The sequence below is a fragment of the Sphaeramia orbicularis genome, chromosome 8 (assembly GCF_902148855.1).
Source record: "Sphaeramia orbicularis chromosome 8, fSphaOr1.1, whole genome shotgun sequence".
NCBI lineage: Eukaryota > Metazoa > Chordata > Actinopteri > Kurtiformes > Apogonidae > Sphaeramia > Sphaeramia orbicularis.
In genome coordinates, this window is record NC_043964.1 from 31,534,580 (window position 1) to 31,556,116 (window position 21,537).

Below are 21,537 nucleotides of genomic sequence, written 5' to 3' on the forward strand. Positions count from 1 at the left end.
CCCTCTGAATTATGTCATAGGCAAGATCTACTGCATGCAGGGTTTCCTCCACATTCACTGGGTTGTTATATTGGTTTGCAGAATCCGACAAGTGCTTCGTTTAGCCGCTATAACTCTGCGGGCCTGTGTGAGTAGATAGCGGCAGCTTAAGCACCGAGCGCAGTGACAGGCTATAGATACAGGAGAGGATTAGAATCAGTCGATAAAGCGACTGTCAAGTCACCCAGACCCAGTAAAACTAAGACTTCCGGAGAGATATTTCAAATTACAACTCAGCTGCTTTGTTGTTGTAGTGCTGACTCTTTTGTTTTTTTTTTTTTTTTTTTAAAGTCTTAATGAACTCGACAGGGGTGCCGCTAGGGATTTTGGACCCAGTGGGAAAAAATGTCACTTTTGGCCCTACCACTTAAAGGCTGTAAACCATGCAAAACCTTTAAAAATAATAAATAAATAATCGGCTAAAATTTGCTTAGAGGTCTTATTTATGTCTTTGCGCATAAGAAATCAACGTAAGTGAATCCCCAAAGGAACTTTGTGTTGGTAAATGCAAGTTATGCAAATTGACAGGATTTCAGTTCTGTTGCAACATGTTGATGGTCATATGAACTATGTTTTCAGGTCAAAAATGTCCAATTCATCACAATTAATACTGTATTTTCATGTCACAAATGGCCAAGTCATATTTTAACTGAATTTACCTGAAAAACAAATATTCTATTCTTTTAGATTCCCCAGTTTTTCTTACAAGATTATATACTACATATCACATGTTTTATTTATACAGGTTGCAATATGGAGTATCATGCTGATCCATCCTGCTTACGTTACGCCAATACATACATTAAAAATGTCACTTTTTAAATCAACAGTTTTCTACTAATAAGCATTTTTATAAAGAAATAACAATTCTATATTGTTATTTACTCTTTAGTATGATGATAAACTATACAATAAATAATTATGATACTGGTTTTTGCACAGAGATCATTTGTGGAAACGGTGACATGGCTGCCGAGCATCAGTATGATGGGATCTGTAACAACCATGTCACATCTGTCCGCTGCCACATTTTGTGTTTTGTGTCAGCTGTTATTGTTTAGATCCACAATACTAACATTTATGAATAAGAGGAGAATTAGCAATAGTAAGTATATAAGTTTATTACAAATAAAGTACTGGTACTGTCCAGATCATCATGGGTAATGTCACGTCTGTTCACCAGCAAAAGTTTTCACATACACATGCTATTCAAAATCCAGTATTTCTGAAAATGTAGTTTCCACTGTCAAATAATATCAGTAGTCTGTGCACAAAAATATTAGCATTATTTCAACACAGTTCTATGCATTTCTTACAACTTTTTTTTTTTTTTGACAAAAATGGTCACTCATTTGACCCCCTAAGTAAATTTTAGCCAAAATAAATAAATAGTTGTGTACATAAGCTTACATACCCTGACAGAATGTGCATGGGACGGTTTGAATGTTCCAACATGACAATGACCCAAAACACAAGGCCAAGTCGACCTGTCATTGGTTACATCAGAAAAAAAGTGAAGGTGAAGGAGTGTCCATTTCAGTCTCCTGACCACAGTATCATTGAGCCACTTTGGGGAGGTTTCAACATGCAGTTCATGCAAGAAAACCCAAAATCTTAAAGGAACTGAAGGTGTTTTGCCAATAAGAATGAGCAGCTTTACCATCGGAGAAAATAAAGTGTCTCATCCATAACTACCACAAAAGACTTCAAGCTGTCATTGATGTTAAAGAGGCCAATACAGAGTATTAAGAACTAGGGTATGTCAACTTTTGATCAGGGCCATTTGGATAGTTTCTGTTCTCAGTAAACAGATTTTTAAAAAAAGCAAACACATTTGTCTGATAATAAAGGGCTTCACCCAACCACTAGCCACGAGGTGAAAGAAAAGTTTTTGTATTGTCAGTCATTCTCTGAAAAAGGGCCAAAGAATTGCAAATTCTGTTAGGATATGTACACTTATGAGCACAGCTGTATATCCTCTTGAGACCCAGCAATGCTTTTTTTTCCTCCCTAGGGGACAAGAATTTTGCTGTATCACTAAAAAACAAAACAAAAAAAACCCAAAAAACCCCGCTGTCCACTGCAAAATATATTCCATTAAAACAAGTAAAAATATACCTGAAAAAAAAAAACAACAAAACTGTTGCATCGTACTGTTTCCATTCAAGACGATTATGTAATGTAAAAAACCCAAAACTTTAAGTTTCCAGGGTCTCAAGAGTATATAGCACTGTGCAGGCATGGATCAATATTCTGCCTACAATAGATGTTATGATTTAGCACAAGATTGATGAAGATGCAAGCCATTTTTTACATTTTAATATATTTTGTAATGATAACAGTATAAATTTTAGTCCATTGATGTACTAATAAAATATAATTTTACCTTTTGTATGGAAGTACTGTATATTTACTAGTATCAGCTAGGAGCTCTGGAACCTGAACCAAACCATATCATGAAATATGGAGGTGGAGGCAGGGGTCAAAGGCTGACTGGGTTTCATTCTCTTTTGCCAACAAACTAAACTAATGCAAAGAACAAATGCGTTAGTTAGTACCTTGTGAAACAAACAATCTTTAATGATGTTAAGTTAAAATGTTTGCTAAAAAAATTTACGCTGAAAATTGGTGTTCTACTACTTTCTAAGGTGTGAATATTGTGTGAATATTAATTACAGAGTAATACAATTTACAAGTAGACATTGTGAAACTCATTGTTATCATGGTGTAATCAAGTTCTTGTCTTTAAATAAAAACTCAGCCAGTCAACATTGTGTCATTACCTGCTGCATCAGCTAATAGTTTACATTATAGCTGTTAGCTTAGCTCTGTTTTTAGACAGAAAATGGCCACAGTAAAACTACAAATCCTCTGTTTTCTTTATGGTTTGTGTTGTCAATAGCTGTGCTAAAGATCTGTCTGGAATCATCAAAACAAGGTCAGAACTGTCACAATTTAGTCTGAACCACAGACCAACAAATGGTGAACATAGCAAAGATAATAACATCACAAAATAACATTATACTTTCAAAAGCCTCATAATCCAACTTATCTGTGTAGAAGAAATGCTACCATTTCAACATCAAACTTCATTGTTTTCATGCAGAGCTGTGTCCAGAGGTGAAAATAACAACAGCGCTTCTAGCTTTCTTTTTGAATAGTTCTCATCCTCAACTTGGCTTTGTGTTGTCTTCTTCACCATGGACAGAGTGAATCACTACTCCCTCTAGTGGTCACATACTTTCACATTCTGTGTCACTGTGAACAACTTCGGAGTGCATATCTCTGGATACATTTACATCTTTGACTTAATGTCAGAACTCTTTTTGTTAACAGTCTTACACCTACAAGTCATTTATGAATATTTTAAAGTAGAAATACTACATAGTACTCCTTTGAGACAGGGCTTGACTGCAGAATATTTCTTTATAGTAGAGTATTTTGACAGTTTTATTTGTACTTTTACTCAAGCATCTGAAACATTGTTTTTCACCACTAAACTTAAGCACATAGTCATAAAGTGTATCCCCTAAGGACCCAGTGTGACTTTTGTGTCAGTTCTCAAATGATTTTTTTTCTCTATTTAACCTTTCCTAAGTGATTTATCACCATATATTGTAGTATTACCCTCTGAATTTTGCATTTTTTCGAGTGAAAATAATCTATTTTTCTGTTTAATTCACTGATCATGTAGATGTTCATAAAAGCTCAGAGTAAAGTCCAAAGGTTATTATATCAAAAACAGAAACAACTGAAGAATAAGTAACTTAAAAGTACAATATATCATCAACTGAACATAAACCCAGTGTGTCCATCCACTGTCATTGATCCAACTCCATGGGTTTTACTGGTGAATCATTGTTCTAGAAGATGACTGTGTTTCCATGGTAACTACGGAGCTTCTGAACATCCAAATGTATCGTATGACCATGAAAAGATGACAAACTATTATTTACACGTATTAATGGGATTAGTGGATCAACCGTGTAGATCAGTAGATGCTTTTGGTCGACAGACGATCTTTGGGTCTTTATGGGATATACAGATTGTGTAAATAGAGTACTGTCTTTTGGTTTCCATTCAGGGCCATCATGCCTATCACGCTGCTGTGGGCCGTGGATGTTTACGGCAGGGTGTACAGCCTTTCAACCGCCGGTCAGCGTTGGGAGCGTGCAGACGATAGGCTGCTTGAGCTGAAGCGGGTAACTGCAGGGAAAGGCCGCTGTTGGGGCATAGGCTGCGACCACCATGTTTACCTCAACATGATGCCTAGTGAGACCCCATCCGCTACAGAGAAGAGACCTATGAGAACCAGGTGAGGTTACATATCCATATACTCACAGTGTAGATGCTGCATGCTTTTTGATGTGAGAGTAATTTATGGTGTTTGTGCGTTTCAGAGGTGGAACCCAGTGGACGGCTTCACCGATACGCTGTTACCCACTGACCGCTGGCCATGGAGTGACGTGACAGGGATGAATCCTCAGCCACTCCACAGTTCCAGCTCTCCCCTCCCACAGCTGGGAGGTGGGAAGGGGGACTGGTATGTGGATCAGAGCTGCGGAGGAGAACCAGCCAGACCGGGGTGAGAAGCAACACATGCACTCATAAACACACCACTTTTCTTCATTTTCTAACTCACTTTGTTTTGTGCTGCTGTCGATGTTGAATGATGGTATGAATAGTGTCTTGTGTCGGCTGTCCCCTCAGGGCTGGGAGTATGCAGTCGACTTTCCAGCCCAATTTTTCTCCAGATAAGAAGTGGAACTCTTGTGTTCGTCGCAGGCGCTGGATCCGCTACAGGAGATACATTGCACAAGGGACCTGGGCCAAGGTTTGTTTATTTTCTGTTTTTGTATCTGTAAGATTTTGTGTAAGTATAAAAAACATCAAATGAAGAGTCCCTGGTGCCATGTACAGATCCCCTGGACAGTCCAGGAAACCCCCACTACCACTCTGTGACATCAGCTGTGGAGGCTGGGAGATGCGACCACTCTGGAAGATACCCCTACCTCTGGGGCGTGTCTCAGCAAGGACAGGTTAGTCATGTGACCGAAAATCGAAGCATGTGTAACGCCATAATCACAGAAATACACAGTATATGTAGAAGCTGCATTGCTCCATTATTTTTGACTGGTTGGGAATGTCCAGTAACCATATATAAGTAAATACTGAAACTGGGGTTTAAAAAGCATGAAAACATTTCTATTTCTAACCCACTTCTTCTTTTAATCATGTACTTGAAAATACTTAGCATCAATGAGGGGACTGTGAGGTGAATAAGAAGTTATTTATTTGTTTTAAATGATGCAGTTTAACACATTTCCAGTTTAGAGTTTAGTGAATTAACAGGCAGTTTTACAGAGTTTATATCCATGACTAATTTTTAAGTCTTATTTTACATCCACTGATACACACATAATCAAAAAACACAGCTTTCAGTGTCTTAAAACCATAGCCTTAAAGCTATACTTATGGATTAAGATTCAGGTTAAGATGACACTAAACACTGTAACTTGGATCACAGTCAAATGGCAACAGGCTGCTGTTACAAATTTAGTTATGATTTTTGGCCACAGGGGGGCAGCATGACTCCATATAGTTTATATGTTTACAAACTGAGTCAGTGTAGTGCTGGATGTTTTGACTTAAGGTTTTTGTCAGAAACAACAAAATGAAACTTTAGATAATACTGTCTGATGTTCAGTTAATGATCATAAATATATCTTGTTCACACTGGTATTTACTTTAACGCTGAAGTTTTAATGGACGATCGATCTATTTTAAAGTAACTGTGTACCAGTCAGCCTGATTTATCGTTCCTCTGCAGGTGTGGTTCAGGGAAGGCATCCATCCTCGGGTCCCAGAGGGCTCCGGCTGGGAGGAGGTCGAGGTTCCCAAGGAGGTGGCTCAGTTATCAGCTGGTCCTGGAGACCTGCTTTGGGGTTTACTCTGGGACGGGAACCTGCTGGTCCGCACCGGCCTGAGCCTGGACAGCCCAACAGGTGGGTATTCACTGCATGCATGAAACTAATCTGTTGAATTATAATAGTGCTTTTTACATGTTCATTCTGTTACTTTTGGAATGCATAATATGAACCATGTGGGTCTCTCTCTCTTGACTGTTTGTGATTTTTGTGAACATGAAATGACATATTTCACTTGTATTGTATTGCACTATATTATGTCAAGTTAACATGCTAACATAGTAAATCCCAATAATGTCCTTCAGTGACACAAAAAGCCACACTCACATGGCCATACACTGATAATCAGGAATAACAGAAACATATATATATAGAACGATTTCAGAATAAATATAATCTGGACTAAATGATCTGTTAAAACTAAATTTTGCACAGTAATACAGCTTGAATTACTGCACTTAATGGTCATACTCTGCATGGATAAGGTCATGATCTTTTTACAAACAGTGTTTTTATCTTCTTCTTTCTTCAGGTACATCATGGATAGAGGTGGAATCACCAGGAAAGGAGGTAGAAGCGCTCCACGTGGCTGTCGGAGCCAGTGTGGTCTGGGTAGTGACCAAAGACTACAAGGTAAACCGATACACTTCAGATGTATTACACACTGAATAGCTGTGGAATCACCTACATTAAAATATGTGTGTTTCTAGGTGTGGTTCAGGCGTGGTGTGAACTCCCATAACCCTTGTGGCTCTGGCTGGATCAGTGTTGGAGGGGAAATGATGATGGTGGACGTTGGACTCAATGACCAGGTTAAAATATTTCCATTGTGTTATGGAAAAAATAATACTCTACTCATTCTTCCTCACAATAAGGAAAGGTCATTCAGGTGATCAGTGTCTTTTAAGTATAATTTTAATTGGAGCTCCAACAGGTACAAAGTCATACAGAGGCTAGAGCGGCCTGCAAGAGAGTACAAGAAATCACACTGGGTCTTTGTCTCTTACATGTGAAGAATGAATGAAATATGTTATGTCGAGCTGGTGCCAGGGAGTCCCAGAACAGAAATAAGGTCTCTGTGAGAAATCCTTTTTATTCCACACAGGTGTCAGACTGGCCTTCAACGTTCGACACAACACACAGGAAAGGTTAACACGTCCCATAAACTACAGACAAAGTCACCCAATCTTATATGACATGTGGAATGTATGTGAAGATATATGGAATAGATGTAAAAGCCTATATGACATATGGAATGCATGCAAAGATATATGGAATACATGTAACTTGCCACTACAACTGCAAATATCATCATATCTTTATTTACAACCATATAAAGTTAATTTAGGAAATGTGTCACAAACTCAATGATATGTATGATGTAAAAGATTAAACACAAGAAAGAGTTCATAAAATATGGCTTCACAAAATCCCTGTAAAATAGGGATTAGTGTGTTTTATGATGCTCAGTAATGAAAACTTACAAATGAGCAGACATGTCTGAATTAAGTATAATCTAAAAAAGTAGTTTTCTTTGCAATAAAAGGATTGCCTTTATTTGTGTTATTCATGTTTTGAATAGATTGTATTATACAGCTGTTAGTTGTGACTACTATGTTACAGCCAACATCACTTATTTGAGTGGATTGTGGACATTTTTTTGGTACCACTGACTGACATTTTGTTCCCTGACTTGGGTGATAGGATGTATTTAACATTATTTTGACAGTGGAAATACGTAGATGTTATGGCAATGTTATGTTTTTGAGTAACAAGGAGACACGAATTTCTTGAGCTGAAAATATTTGGTAACCCTGATATAGTTGGTCTATAGAAAGATCAACTTCTTAAATGTTAAAATCAAAAGTACAGCTCTCATGAATTGAGGTGATAAAATATATATATTAGAAAAAGAACACAATTAATTCATAAGTTCGTTCATTCATAATGAGGAAGGTAAGCCGTTAATTGTCTTTGAACATAGGAACACAATAAAAAATTACATCTCTGTTCGTCTTTTAGACTCAGTCAACAAATATTGCATGGTGTTGATCTGACATAAATAGATCTAGAAAGTTTATTACTGAAATATTCAAAGAGGTTACTGATAATGACACACATCAGTATAAGGGAAGTGTCTCAAGATGCACCAACTGATGTGAAATCATTAAAAGAGTTGCAGTCAACTCCCAACAACTGTGGAGTGGAGCTGTTTTTATACTCTGTTATGCAAAATAATTGCAGTTACTTCAAATAACAATGATGAGGGGATTATGTAAGTACTGTGATGGGCCTAAACTCCGTTTATGATGTGGCTTCAGTGCAGCCGTTACTCACTATTTTACTCTCATACATCAATGAAGAATTTGAGCTGTGTTAGATTTGACTATAGTACGTACTGTAAGCCTATATTTTACAGTAGTATTGTTGCCTTTTTGACTCCTTTAAACCTTAATGTAGGCAGTTGACACTGTAGCCAGACTCTGTTTGACTGATTCACTGTACCCTCAGCTTTGGATCTGATTTCAAGACGAGAGCAGATCAGTGCTGGGGTCAGAGCAGAAAGACTTCACTAGCGCTGCAGTCCTACATCTCACACCTCCACCCCTTCTGTCTGTCACCTCTTCTCCCTTTCGTCCAACCCCATATACCTCAAACCTCTAGTCCTGCCTTGTAACTTGAGTACAGCCAGCCGTTCCAGCCAATGTCCCAGCAGTATCACCTCAGGCCCAGCCTTATATATCCCCAGACTGTATTCCTACTGGCCTGACATATGGGAGATTCCCTAATTAGAAACTGGCCAAGGCGTCGTCATCATATCCCATACTTCATATTTCAGGGCTGCAGTTACGGATAGGACTTGTGTGAGGTGGCAGGTGCCGGCGTTACAGTATATGACCTTATAAAGTAACAGTTGTGTACCGCTCTGGCCTCTGGTGCATTTTGAAGAGTGAATGAAAGTTATGTTATCTGACACCTACTATGAAGTCTGTAATAGTTTAATATCATTACAGAGACTCTTTATTCTGATTCTTCAGTTCATCTCATTTAATTCTTAACACACACAGTCCATGAGTCTTAGATTAATCCACACAACATTAGTCCTTTGGAATAAACCTACTATTACCGTACTTCTAGTTTATGCATGTTAAGTGTAAGTCCACTTGAAGTATGTGGCCAAAACAATCATAGAGGCAGTTACATGTTGAAAATGTAAACATCTGATGAAGGTTTTGGCAACTTACATTTGTATTAATAGATTTTTAGCCTGTACATGGAAATATTGCATCAAAACAAACTGCATCCTTGACTTAGCACTGGCCAAAACTATTGTGATTTGTTAAAAGAAATACAAACGATCCACAGATTTTACTCCTTATACCACAATCAGAATGGGTTCAGTTGGACTTTTCTCTAGCTCGTGCAGCACTGAAGCAAAGTGTGGTCATAGGTTTGGGTATTCACAACACAACACTGTTCCAACCTGGAATATGTCCCCTGTTGTTGACTGGCAGGAACAGGCAGAAGAGGAATTTTGGTGGTCACAGCTTCTGAAGGAGCAGTAATGGGAGGGGTATGTTTGTTTGGCTCGAGTCGAATATCAACAGTCTCATTCAAGAATCACAAACACCACCTTTTAATAAAAGGAATAGTGCAACAAAATACTCAGACGGTTACAACACATATGTAGGGTTGTTCCAGAAAGCAGTTGGCGTACTGTATTTTTTCCTAAATTGTTTTTTTTTTTTTTTTCAGGTTTGGGCGGTTGGTGAGGACCGCGGCCTGTATTTCAGAATGGGTGTGACTGCATCTGAACCAAGCGGGAACGGATGGATCCCTGTTTCTGCTCAGTGGGGGGATAATAAAGAGATCATTCCACCCAGGTCTGGAGGTCTTTTGCTTTTACACATGAAGCATAGAACTAGCCCGGGTTTCATCAGGTCCTTGAAACATGTTCTAAAATTTAAAATGTAAAAATTTGAATCTTAGGCTTTAAGTTCTATTTAGACAGGACTTAAAGCTTGACTGGGCTGATAAGTTTTACAATACTTTTGTAAAACATAATAGACATGTTCCTTAACATACAAGACATCTTGCATTATGAGATTTGGATCAACAGTTCAGTGAGAGACCTCATCTTAAGGGTTAAGAAACTGTTTGTTCTGGTGTTAACCTGTGATCATTCTTACACTTAATTTGTCAGAACCTGTAAAAACTTGGTACGCAGACAATTGTATAAACCTGACTGAAACTCTTTATTACATTTTTGTTCCCTTTATTTTTCACTTGTTTTTACATTTTGTTTTATGTGTGTTGTTTTACTAGGGATGACTGTGAGTTCAGTGGCCAGCTAACAGAGGCCTCCCAAGGCTCTGTTCTGAGCTGCACCGATTCTGAGTCTGAGGTGGGCCCCGCTGAACCGCAGAGCAGCAGGAATGACACCGGTCCTAGAGGCAGCAGACCCCTCAGTCGTTCCATTAGGAGGGGCAGACACACCGACTCTTCCATTAGAAACAGAGGACACACACGTAACGGCCCAGCAGAATACTCCCAAACCCTTCATCCCCGCCAGCGACAGCTTCATCAACAGCCTGGTCTCGGATCGGGATAAGCCTTCCACTCCACAGCCGTCCATCACAGAGCTTCCACAGGAGGAGGGCAGGGACCCGTCACCGGCCCCCATACTCCCATCTCCTGAGGCTGGGGCAGGACCACCCCTGGAGTAATGTAGACCTAGAAGCTCAAAGTGCACAGATGTCAGGCCCCACGCTGGGGGGCAGCAGTGCCGGGGCCACCTACGATCTGGGTCTGGAGTCCTCTCAGGCTGTTGGGGAAGCAGATGGACCCGTGTGGGCCTGGATCTCGGGTGGAGGATGTGATGTGGACTCGGAGTCACACGTCAGCTGGCTTAGTCCAACAGGTACACAGAAAAACTAGTATGGAATTATTTTAACATGTATGGATTCACTCATGAACCCTCTGAGACCAGAGCTGAGTTTAAACTTGATTTTTGTTTAAATAATATTAAGAACTTAATAAAATCCCAAGATCAGTTTGTTTGACTTGCCAAACTTTACCCTCATTACTTTTAACTCTCTTTACCAAAGAAAGAGCATACTGGCACTTGACACTCGGGTTAAAAGAAACTAAATTCATGGGACAGATTTGGGTTTATTTTACTAGATAGATAGATAGATAGATAGATAGATAGATAGATAGATACTGTATCTAACCTTTTGTGGTCTTGCAATATTAAGATGAAGGCCTTATTTGCAATAAAACCAAGAAAACATGAAAATAATACTGATCAAAATGGTTGATTCTGGGGAAAAACAATTAGCAAATACTATTATAAAGTTATTACTCAGAACCTGGGTAATTGGTGGTGATAAAACTAAATGAAACCATAAAAAGATTGAATAAAACAGCTAGTTTAAGTTAGGTTTTACCTAGCTTAAACAAGAACAGTTATTGGTAAAATATAGTAACATTTAAAAGCCTGAAAATGAAGGATCCAATTGTTAAGCTTCTTTCGTTGCTATTCCATGTTGAAGCTGCACAATGAGTAAAAGCAGATTTTCTAAGACCAGTGAAAACAGGTGGGACTTGGAACATAATAAAACCATTTGAGCACATTCTGTGGGTGCATATTAAAGATAGAAATGGACTGATGTAGGAGAGGAAAGACCAATATGCGTTTTATAAATAAATAAGATTCAGTATTTATCACACCTTGAAGAGACAGACGGCCATTTAACTTGGACAAATTGACAGTGGCGAACACTGTACTAATCACCATTAATGCATCTTAAAGCAGAGAGACAAACAGCATCTAGTGGTTTGAGTGCTGCAGCTGAAGGATGGGTGTATAGAATGTCACCATAGTCTAAAATAGATGAAAAAAAATGCCTCAATAATAATTTTTCTGCAATGCAGCAGAAACTCAGTTTACTCCTATAAACGTATGTTTCATACTTTAATAATGCAAGAGGAAAGAGGTGTTCCTTGCACAATTTGCAGCACTGCTTCTGAGAAGTGCCATTGTATCAATGCACAAGGGATACTGTAACAAATATACCTGAATCAATGTTGAATCATGTCAAAATGAATTGATCCTGGAAATTTCTGGCAACACCCAGTTCTACATGAGACAGTACTCAGCTCTGAAGGAATGAAAATAAAATGTGACTGTTATAAATGTAACATGTGGTTAAAGTTGGTTTATATCTGTGTTGTACACTGTGTGTCTGTATGTCTGAATCATTACATCTGTGTAGAGTTACTGTTGGTGGTATTTCTCCGCTGGTGTGTCTGTCTGACATGGGTGTCTGTCTGTCAGGTCCTCTCACCAGCTCCCTGTCACTGACCCCTGTTCAGTCGGCAGCGTGGAGCGAACAACAGCAGCCGCAAGAGAACAGAGAGGAGACCAGCAAGAGACCGCTGGAGAGGAGCAATGTAAGAGGGTCTACAAGAGTGTCCTAGAACCTTTAGATCATCTCTGTGGTCTCATTACATATTTGGTCACACCAGTCTTTTCTTTTCCACATCAGTCTGTGTGGGTGCGTAAAGGTTCTCTGCGCTGGTGGAGAGACTGGAAGCCGCAGCGCTGGGTGGATGTGGGTGTTGCCCTGGAGCAGTCCACCAAGGCTGACGGCAAGAAGGACAGCATTTTCTTTGTCTACTACTCACAATACGATGAGAAAAAGGTTGGTTTCACTGTTATTATTGCACCAAATTATCTAAGTCTTAATGTTAATAGGTCATTTTGTAAATATTTAACATTTCCTCATTTAATAATGGTACAAATTATTAACAGTATACCAAATACTATATGTCCAATATCTGTAAGTTTAACGCACCACATTGTTTCATGTGGTTGCCAGTTAATGGCATCATATCCTCTTCACTAGTATTGCTGGTATCAATTCACCTGTGGTTATTACCTGTTGCCTGTAGCTGTCTCATTAGAATGAAACACCATTTGGCTGGTTGACAGATGTAAATATGAGCCTCGGTTTCACTTTCAAGAGTGCATTGTTGAGGATATCTTAAGGCTGAATTCCTCACTCATGGTTGTTATTGTCTGTGTGTTCTTCACAGTATCTTCATGTGTTCATAAATGAAGTCACAGTGCTGGTTCCAGTGCTCAGGGACTGCCACTATGCCTTTGCTGTGTACACTGGCCAAAGGACCAGGCAGAGGTGGCCTCTGGTTCTTGCAGCACAAACTGAAAAGGACATGAAGACTGGGTAACATGGTGTAGCTCAGAACATTGCATGCTGGGTAGAATACTTTAAATTCTCACACACTGTTTACAAGCTAAAGCTGACCATCCTCTTATTTGTGTGTTGTTCACATCTGTTTAGTTGTGTCTCTTGTCTGAATGCTGCTGTGAGTGTCGAGGGATCACAGGTCCCCCATCCAGACAAGCACTGTGGTCCACCACCAAAAGGAGACATTATGGTCCATGAGCCTTCCTTCACCCTTGAGGCACCTTCAAACACAGTGGCCTGTGACCACATGTAAGATTGACACCATGTTGTGGATGGACTCGTTCTACTGTGTTACTCTTTCTCCGTTGTCATTCAGTCTTTTCTTGTATCGTTGGCCTGGTTTCCCATCAGCTCTTTGTGTCTGCATCATGTTAATTCTTCTCCATGCTGCTAACATGTAAACATACCACATGAAAGTGGGCACTGTATGTGTTGCTGATGTGCCAGATTTTGTGTGTGTGCGGCTGCACTTTATGTCCCTTTCATAACATGTGTAACGACGTATGTGGCTAACGGGTTGCTTTTGCTGTATGGTGCTGCAGGTTCTGGCGGCAGGTCCCAGGCCACCTGCGCTGTGTAGAGTCAAACAGTCTGGGGCTGGTGGGGGCATCGGGTGGGACGGCACCGCCTGGGTCTACAGTGGGCACTGTGGGCAACAGCCCACCCCGGGTAAACATGTCTATGTAGACATTTACCCATGTGTTCCCTAGAGATCAGTTTAGAACTGCAGATATTTGTGACCTGTTAAATTAATCACCAACTATTTTGATCATTGACCAATCAGTTTGAGTCTGTTTTTTTTTAAGTTAAAGTCAAAATGCACAGCTTGTTTTCTCCTCTTCCCCTCATAAATTCTCCTATGAGTATGAGTCGTGGACCAAACAAATACATTTGTGGAGATTTTCAGACATAATTTCTGTTTGACATCAGTTTTCTCATGTTAAACATTTCAGGTTTTGGTTATTGTGATGGGAATTTAACTTTTGTAGATTTCACCATCTAAATTACCATAAATCTGTAATTGCGTCTTGTGAAATCATAGAATTAGTGCACCTACATGCTGCTAACAGCTTGGGTTTGCTGTTTATTCTGCAATGCTTGACCACTAGTGTCAGGACTCTGCCATCTGTTGCAGATATTACCCACTGCACACACACAAAAAACAATATCTGGGTTTGATTTATTCAGGAGATGCAGTTCAGATGCACCAGCAGGCTGATGTCAGGAGTGTGCATGTCTATGAGAATCAAAGATGGAATCCCATGACTGGATATACAGACAAGTAGGAGCCTTTTATTTTTTCAGTTGATCATCATCCTAGCGGTAAGTCTGCTTTCATTAATTATTAAACATTTTCTGGCTCATGTGCAGAGGGCTTCCCACAGACCGTCCCATGTGGAGTGATGAGAGTGGGTTAAAGGAATGCACAAAGGCAACCCACCCTCCCTCAGTGGTCCTGGGTAGGTCTCTCCAAAAGCCTTGCTTTTGACAAACATGTCCATTGCTTCATTAATGGGTACATTTTCACCATCCACCTTTATTTCAGGTGTCAGAGTGGGCTGTCGACTACAACGTCCCTGGAGGAACGGACAAAGAGGGCTGGCAGTATGCTGCAGACTTCCCAACGTAAGGGACATTTGGATTTTGGTGCAAAACATCCAAAAACAGACTTGTGCCATTCACCAGACCTATTTTTTCCTACAGGACATTTCATGGACACAAAACCATGAAAGACTTTGTGAGGCGTAAACGATGGACAAGGTACTCACACACTCTCGCTTTGATATGGTTTGTTACTTGGTTTTCTACAGTGTCATAATGATGTTACGGTCTGTTTACAGGAAATGTAAGATCACACTGAGGGGGCCATGGCAGCAGGTCCCACCCATTCCTCTGAGTGACATCTCCCTGATGCCCTGCCTGGCACAGAGCAGGATGGACCAGGTCCCTCTGTGGGCCATCAGCGACAAGGGGGACGTCCTGTGTCGGCTCGGAGTCAGCCCTCAGAACCTGGCGGTGAGAAACGTACACTTTGCTCCAAAACTGTTTCTGACGAAATATCATGGATACTTTGGAGGCCATCATGAAAGACACACAGTGAACATAGCTGGAAAGAGTTTTTGGATACCCCATGCATTTGTAATCTATTACTGCATCAAGAATCACTCTTAAAGGTGCAGGAGACTTTCGTGACCAATTTTCATCAAATCTGTAAAACCTGTCATAGCCTAAGTATCACAAATCTATAAGTCTTTCTGTGATTACTCACCTGAATCTCTTGCATTATGGTGAACAATTTCAAAGTGCCATCCACCATAAACAAACCATGTGTTTACAAACAGAGCCCGTTGGTAACTCGAGCATCTTCAGAATTTTGTCGCAACGTGTTGAAACTGTCAAGAATTTACTTTTGTAATATTTTTCTAGTTAATAAACAAACAAAAAAAAAACTTTACTTTTGTTTGTGACTGTCAGATGCAGCCACACCTTTTGAAACAAAAAAATATATGTCATGATAACACTGTATTTGAGATTGTCTTGTAACTTGTTTCCACTACTGTAGTTTAGAGTTTGTTTTTGTCTATAAACATGCTGATAAAAATAACACTCCTGTTCGTCTGATTTCACAGGGAAGTTCTTGGCTCCATGTAGGTACAGACCAGCCTTTTAAGTCTGTCTCCATCGGCGGAGCCAATCAGGTGTGGGCCATCGCAAAAGACGGATCCGTGTTCTACAGAGGATCAGTGTCCCTCAAAACCCTGCAGGTCTGCTGAAAAATGCACAGACAATATCACAGTGTGTCATACCTGAAGGACAAAAGCTCTAAATGTAGAAATAAAAAGTGGTGCCAGGCACAACAAACCCCGCCCTTTGCACGTATTGTAGCTTATTTTGTCATCGATCCAGCTGATGTCATTATGATGTCAGAATGAGTTGATTCGAAATAAATTTATGGGTGCTTTGTGTTTTGGACTGATTTCACTATCCTTTATAATGGTGGAGTACCACAATGTTAGGTAAATGGTGGGGAAAAATTTACCCAAATGTGAAAAAATGCATATGCTTTAGTTTATGTCAAAGTGATGTATAAAATTGCCTCTATATGTGCCAAATTTGAAGTAAGTTGAAACAAAGTTGATGTTTTATAGGCATTTGAAATTTTGGCCATTATAAGTAAATGGGGAAAAATTATTAATAATTCATAAAAAATGTTTACTTTGACCTACTTTTCCCAAAATGTAATCACGTCTATTCTGGGTCACTGGTAACCTATAAACCGAATTGGTATGAATTCAACCAAAGTTTTGTTTCTAAAATGTTAAACAATGAAACAAACCAAACCCAAACGATACCCCTTGCCTCTCTTTCGCGGAGGTAGGGTAAAATTTGTGCAGTTCTAAGTAAATAAAGTAAAGTAAATTTTATTTATAGAGCACTTTTCACAGACAGAGTCACAAAGTGCTTTATCAATTCAAATCAGAATCAAATTAAGTTTACAGAGACCCAACAGAATCCTTCAGGGGCAACACTTGTGATTGGTGACAGTGGCGAGGAAAAACTTCCCTTTAACGGGCAGAAACCTCGAGCAGACCCAGACTCCTGAAGGATGGCTGTCTGCCTTGACCAGTTGGGGTTAAAGAGAGAGAGAGAGAGTAAAGGAGGAGAAAAGAGAGAGCGATAGAGATATAGAGAGACTGGGGGGGGGGGGGATGACACATGGAGTACGTTATGATGAATACATAGAGTGTAATCAGTCTGTGGTGGTCCTGGGTCAGGTGGGAGACTAAAAAGCCTTTTTGAACAGGAGGGTTTTGAGGTGTTTCTTAAAGCTCTCTACAGAGTCCATGGACCGTAGGTGTAGAGGCAGGTCATTCCATAGACGTGGTGCCACAGCTTTAAAAGACCTGTCACCGCGTGTGCTAAAACAGGTGCGTGGAACCATCAGCAGGTACTGTCCTGAAGACCTCAAGCTACGAGTCGAGCTGTAGGGCTGGATCAGGGAAGCAATGTATGCAGGGGCCTGGCCATGTAGGGCCCGGAAAGTTAGCACAAGAATTTTGAAATGAAGACGATATAGAACAGGGAGCCAGTGGAGAGATTTAAGGATGGGAGTGATGTGGGTTCTCCTGTTTGTGCGGGTCAGGAGCCTGGCAGCAGAGTTCTGGACAAACTGTAGACGGGCCAGCCTTCTTGTTTAAGCATGTAAACAGGCTGTTGCAGAAGTCTAAGCGAGAAGATACGAAAGCGTGAACGATCATCTCGAGCTCATTTGTGGACACCATAGATCTGAGTTTGGAGATGTTGCGTAGGTGGAAGAAACAGTTTTTGACTAGGTGTTTGGAGTAGAATTCTAAAGATGTCCTGGTCAAAGATGACACCCAGATTCCTCAGTTTTGTCTTTACCGAGGAACTCAGGTCTCCAAGGTGATGTTTGATCCCTGGGATTGCACTATCCGGGGCAATGATGAGGGTCTCAGTTTTGCTGGAGTTCAGCTGGAGGCTGTTATCATTTAGCCACTGCTTCAGCTCTGACAAGCAGTTGATTAAGGAACTCAGTTTGTGGGGCTCAGAGGAGTTAAAGGAGCAGTATATCTGGATGTCATCCGCGAATAGATGATAGGAGACATCACTATACTGTCGGATAATGTGGCCAAGTGGGAGGACATAGAGTAAGAATAGGACTGGTCCCAGGACAGAGCCTTGGGGCACACCACACAGTAGATCCGCTGAGTCAGATTGGAAGTTTATTGACACAGTGAAGCTTCTGCCGGTCAGGTAAGAGGAGAACCAGTCTAGCACATGACCTGACATCCCTACCAGGTCCCTCAGTCTCTCAATCATTATGGTATGGTCCACTGTGTCAAAGGCCGAGGAGAGATCTAGCAGGACAAGACCGTGGATTTCCCGGAGTCAGCCGCCATCAGGATGTCACTAGACACTTTAATAGTGCGGTTTCTGTTGAGTGGCGTTGTCTAAACCCAGACTGAAAAGTGTCATAGATCTGGTGTCTCTCCAGAAAAGCTGTAAGTTGTTTAGACACTGCTTTCTCAAGGATTTTGGCCAATAGGGGGAGCTTTGAAATGGGCCTGTAGCTTTTGAAGTCTGTGGGGTCCAGTGTGGTTTTCTTTAGTTTAGGTTCTATGATGGCCTGTTTGAAGGAGCTGGGAAACAAACCAGTTGTGAGCGACAGGTTAAAAAACTTTATGACCATGGTCCAATAGTGTCAAAGACACCGACAAGGAGCTTATGGGGGAGGATGTCTGCAGAGTTGGAGGAGGGTTTCGTTTTGGATAAAAGTGCTGAGATGTCCTCCAGTGTCACAGGGTCGAAAGAGGACCAGGTTTGCAGAGGGGGATCAGATAGGGTCAGTCAGACGGCCAGAGGGTGGTGGGATATTGTGTTTAATATCCCTGATCTTGTCTGTGAAGAAGTTTAGGAAGTTCTTCAACATAGACCAGAGTCATAATTGCAGAGCTCTTCTCCCCTACAGGAGAATGTTGGTACCACATCCTTCACCAGAGACAGACCCTCAAACAGCTGTCTGTGGGTCGGACCTCTGTGTTGCTGTGTTGATGAGAACAGTGAGTAGAAATAACTACCACATGCACTTTTTTACCATTTCTAAATTTGACACTTTACCTCAAATGGAACCACTTTGTCTTTACTCAGGTAACCTGTGGTACAGGCAGGGCCTCACTCCCAGCTACCCTCAGGGCTCTGCATGGGAGCTCATCTCTAACAACGTCACAAAGGTGTCTGTGGGACCACTGGACCAGGTGAGTTCTAACAGGAAGTGGTGACTACGATACTATCCCAGACTGATTAAAGAAAATAGGACCAATGGCCCTGTATCTCACCAGTATGTTCTACCAAGAATCAATAACAACTTGAAATTGCAAAGTTGTCAGGTTCTGTCGCTATGTTAGAGTCCTGTGGTCTTGATGCAGGAGATCAATCTCCCAATAGAAGTGGGTGGTACTTCCACTGGAGGAGAACTCAACTAATTAAATGAAAGTCCATATATGACTTCCTATCAGTGCTCAATAGTAACTATATTGTTATCTCTAACCATTTCCATGTTTAAGCCATGAAAATATGGCCCATTATTGAGTAAAGGCACATTTTTACTATTTAAAAAATTCGTCAAAAATCAAAATTTCTCAAAACTGTGAACAAACTTTGTAGACATTGTTCCGAGGAAGCTATACATAAAATTTGAAATTAATCCAACCAGTAGTTTCAGAGAAGAGTATTGCTGAAATGTAGACTTTGGAGACCCTGACTTTGACCCTTCAAGGTCAAAGGTCATGGACCCAAATTAAAGTCCATATATGACTTCCTATTGGTGCGTAATAGTAACTAAATTGATATTTCTAAGCATTTTCATGTAATAATCCATCAAAATATGGTCCATTGTAAGTAAAGGCACATTTTTAATATTTGAAAAATTCATCAAAAATCACAGTATCTTCCCAGAGGGTAAGTTTTTTGCCTGTTTAAATGAGTAATGACAGGTTTACACTGTGAGTTTTGGTGGTGGCTCCAAACACTAATTGTACGTCGTGCCTACTAGTGAAAGAGATTGAAAGATGTGTCAGAAATGTAAGATGACCACAATGTAACTGCTGTTATGACTTCTATCTACAAGCCAACAAATCACAATGGAGCACTGAACTGACACAACACTGGCTCCAAACCTACATGTCATAGATGGAGGTAAAAACATGCAAAAAAAAATGTTTGGGACTGAAACAAAGAGGCAGTAGAGACGTTTGTTTGTATGATATGTCCACCAGCTGTTACACAGTTACAGCTAAAGATAACAACACAAACAAGTGGTGCCAGGCACAATAAACCCCGCCCCTCACACGTATTGTTGCTTATTTTGGCATGGATCCAGCTGATGTCATCATGTCTATGTGTGTACTGATGTCAGCATATCAACTGCCTCTATATATGACAAGTTCGAAGTAAGTTGAAACAAAATTGATGTTTTTATAGACATTTGAAATTTCCCCCCATTATAAGTAAATGGGAGAAGAAAAAGATTTAAAAAATTAATAAAAAATTAGAACTTTGACCTACTTTTCCCAAAATGTAACCACATCTATTGTGGGTCACTGGCAACTCTCAACCCAATTTGGTACGAATTCAACCAACCGTTTCGCTGCTACAGACATTTGAAATTTTGCCCATTATAAGTGAGTGGGGAAAAAAGATTTTAAAAATTCATAAAAAATTTGAACTTTGATTTGTTTTTCCCAAAATGTAATGATATCTATTCTGGTCACTGGCAATCTATAAACCCAATTTGGTATGAATTCAACCAGTAGTTTTGATACTAGTGTGCTAACAAAGAATCAAACAAACTGAACCTAAAACAATGCCCTTGCCTCCCCTCTGGGGCAGGGTGAAAATAGAAAACAGAAAGCATTAAAAACATGAGAACAAAAAGTGTTTAACAATTAAAGCAATATAATAGAAAAGCAAAGATGTAAGAAATAAATAAGCGCATTTGAAGTAAGTTCCAGTGATTTTTAGAAGATCTGAGCGCTGCAGCTGATCTGGGTTTTCGAAACCGAATGCTGTTTTTCCCTGTTTAACTTAAACTCTGGATGGAAAGTAGGCCAGTCCTACGCCTCAGATGACCTGAGGGGTCTGAGTGCAGAGTGACCACTATAATGGCACAGATGGACGATGCAGTCTGACATGATATTTTGTGTATTGACTTGCGGTTCAGTGGGTGTAGTCGTCGTCGTCATACAGTCGATGAACATTAATAGATCCATGTCACACACAACAGCTGACATCTCAGTCTTAATGTCCCTTATTAAAATATCTTTCAAACGTTATGATTCATTTGATCTGAAAGGAAACAAGACTCCTACCCATGTCTCTGGATGTTTTCCAGCTTTAGAAAAGATGAGGGATTTTGGAGTTTTCAAACAGGTCGGGGGTTAAATATTTGATTCAGACACTGTGGCTCGACTGAAAACTGGAAAAAAGCGTTCACTTTCCCAGATCAGCATCTTTTTTCATCCTAATTTTGTCTCTTTAAGATCCTGGTTAGTATTGTTGAGTTTCAGACGACCTGAAGTATTCTGGCTGAAAATGACATTGATAATACCATCAGTGGCATCTGGCTCAGACCCTTTGTGTTTTCAGGTGTGGACTATCGCAGATGGAGTTCCAGGTTTTCCCACTGAGACTCTGGAGCCGTCTGCCACAGGCTGGGTGTGGGGCCCATGCAACCCAAGGGCCAGTATGGGACTATGGTATAGGGGTAAGACCTAAAC

The 21,537-nt window shown here is 40.3% G+C and overlaps 1 pseudogene; it reads left to right on the forward strand.

Annotated features, from left to right (window-relative positions):
• Positions 1–4,128: 4,128 nt before the first annotated feature.
• LOC115424808 (tectonin beta-propeller repeat-containing protein 1-like) overlaps positions 4,129–21,537 on the forward strand; it is a 17,932-nt pseudogene continuing 523 nt past the window's right edge.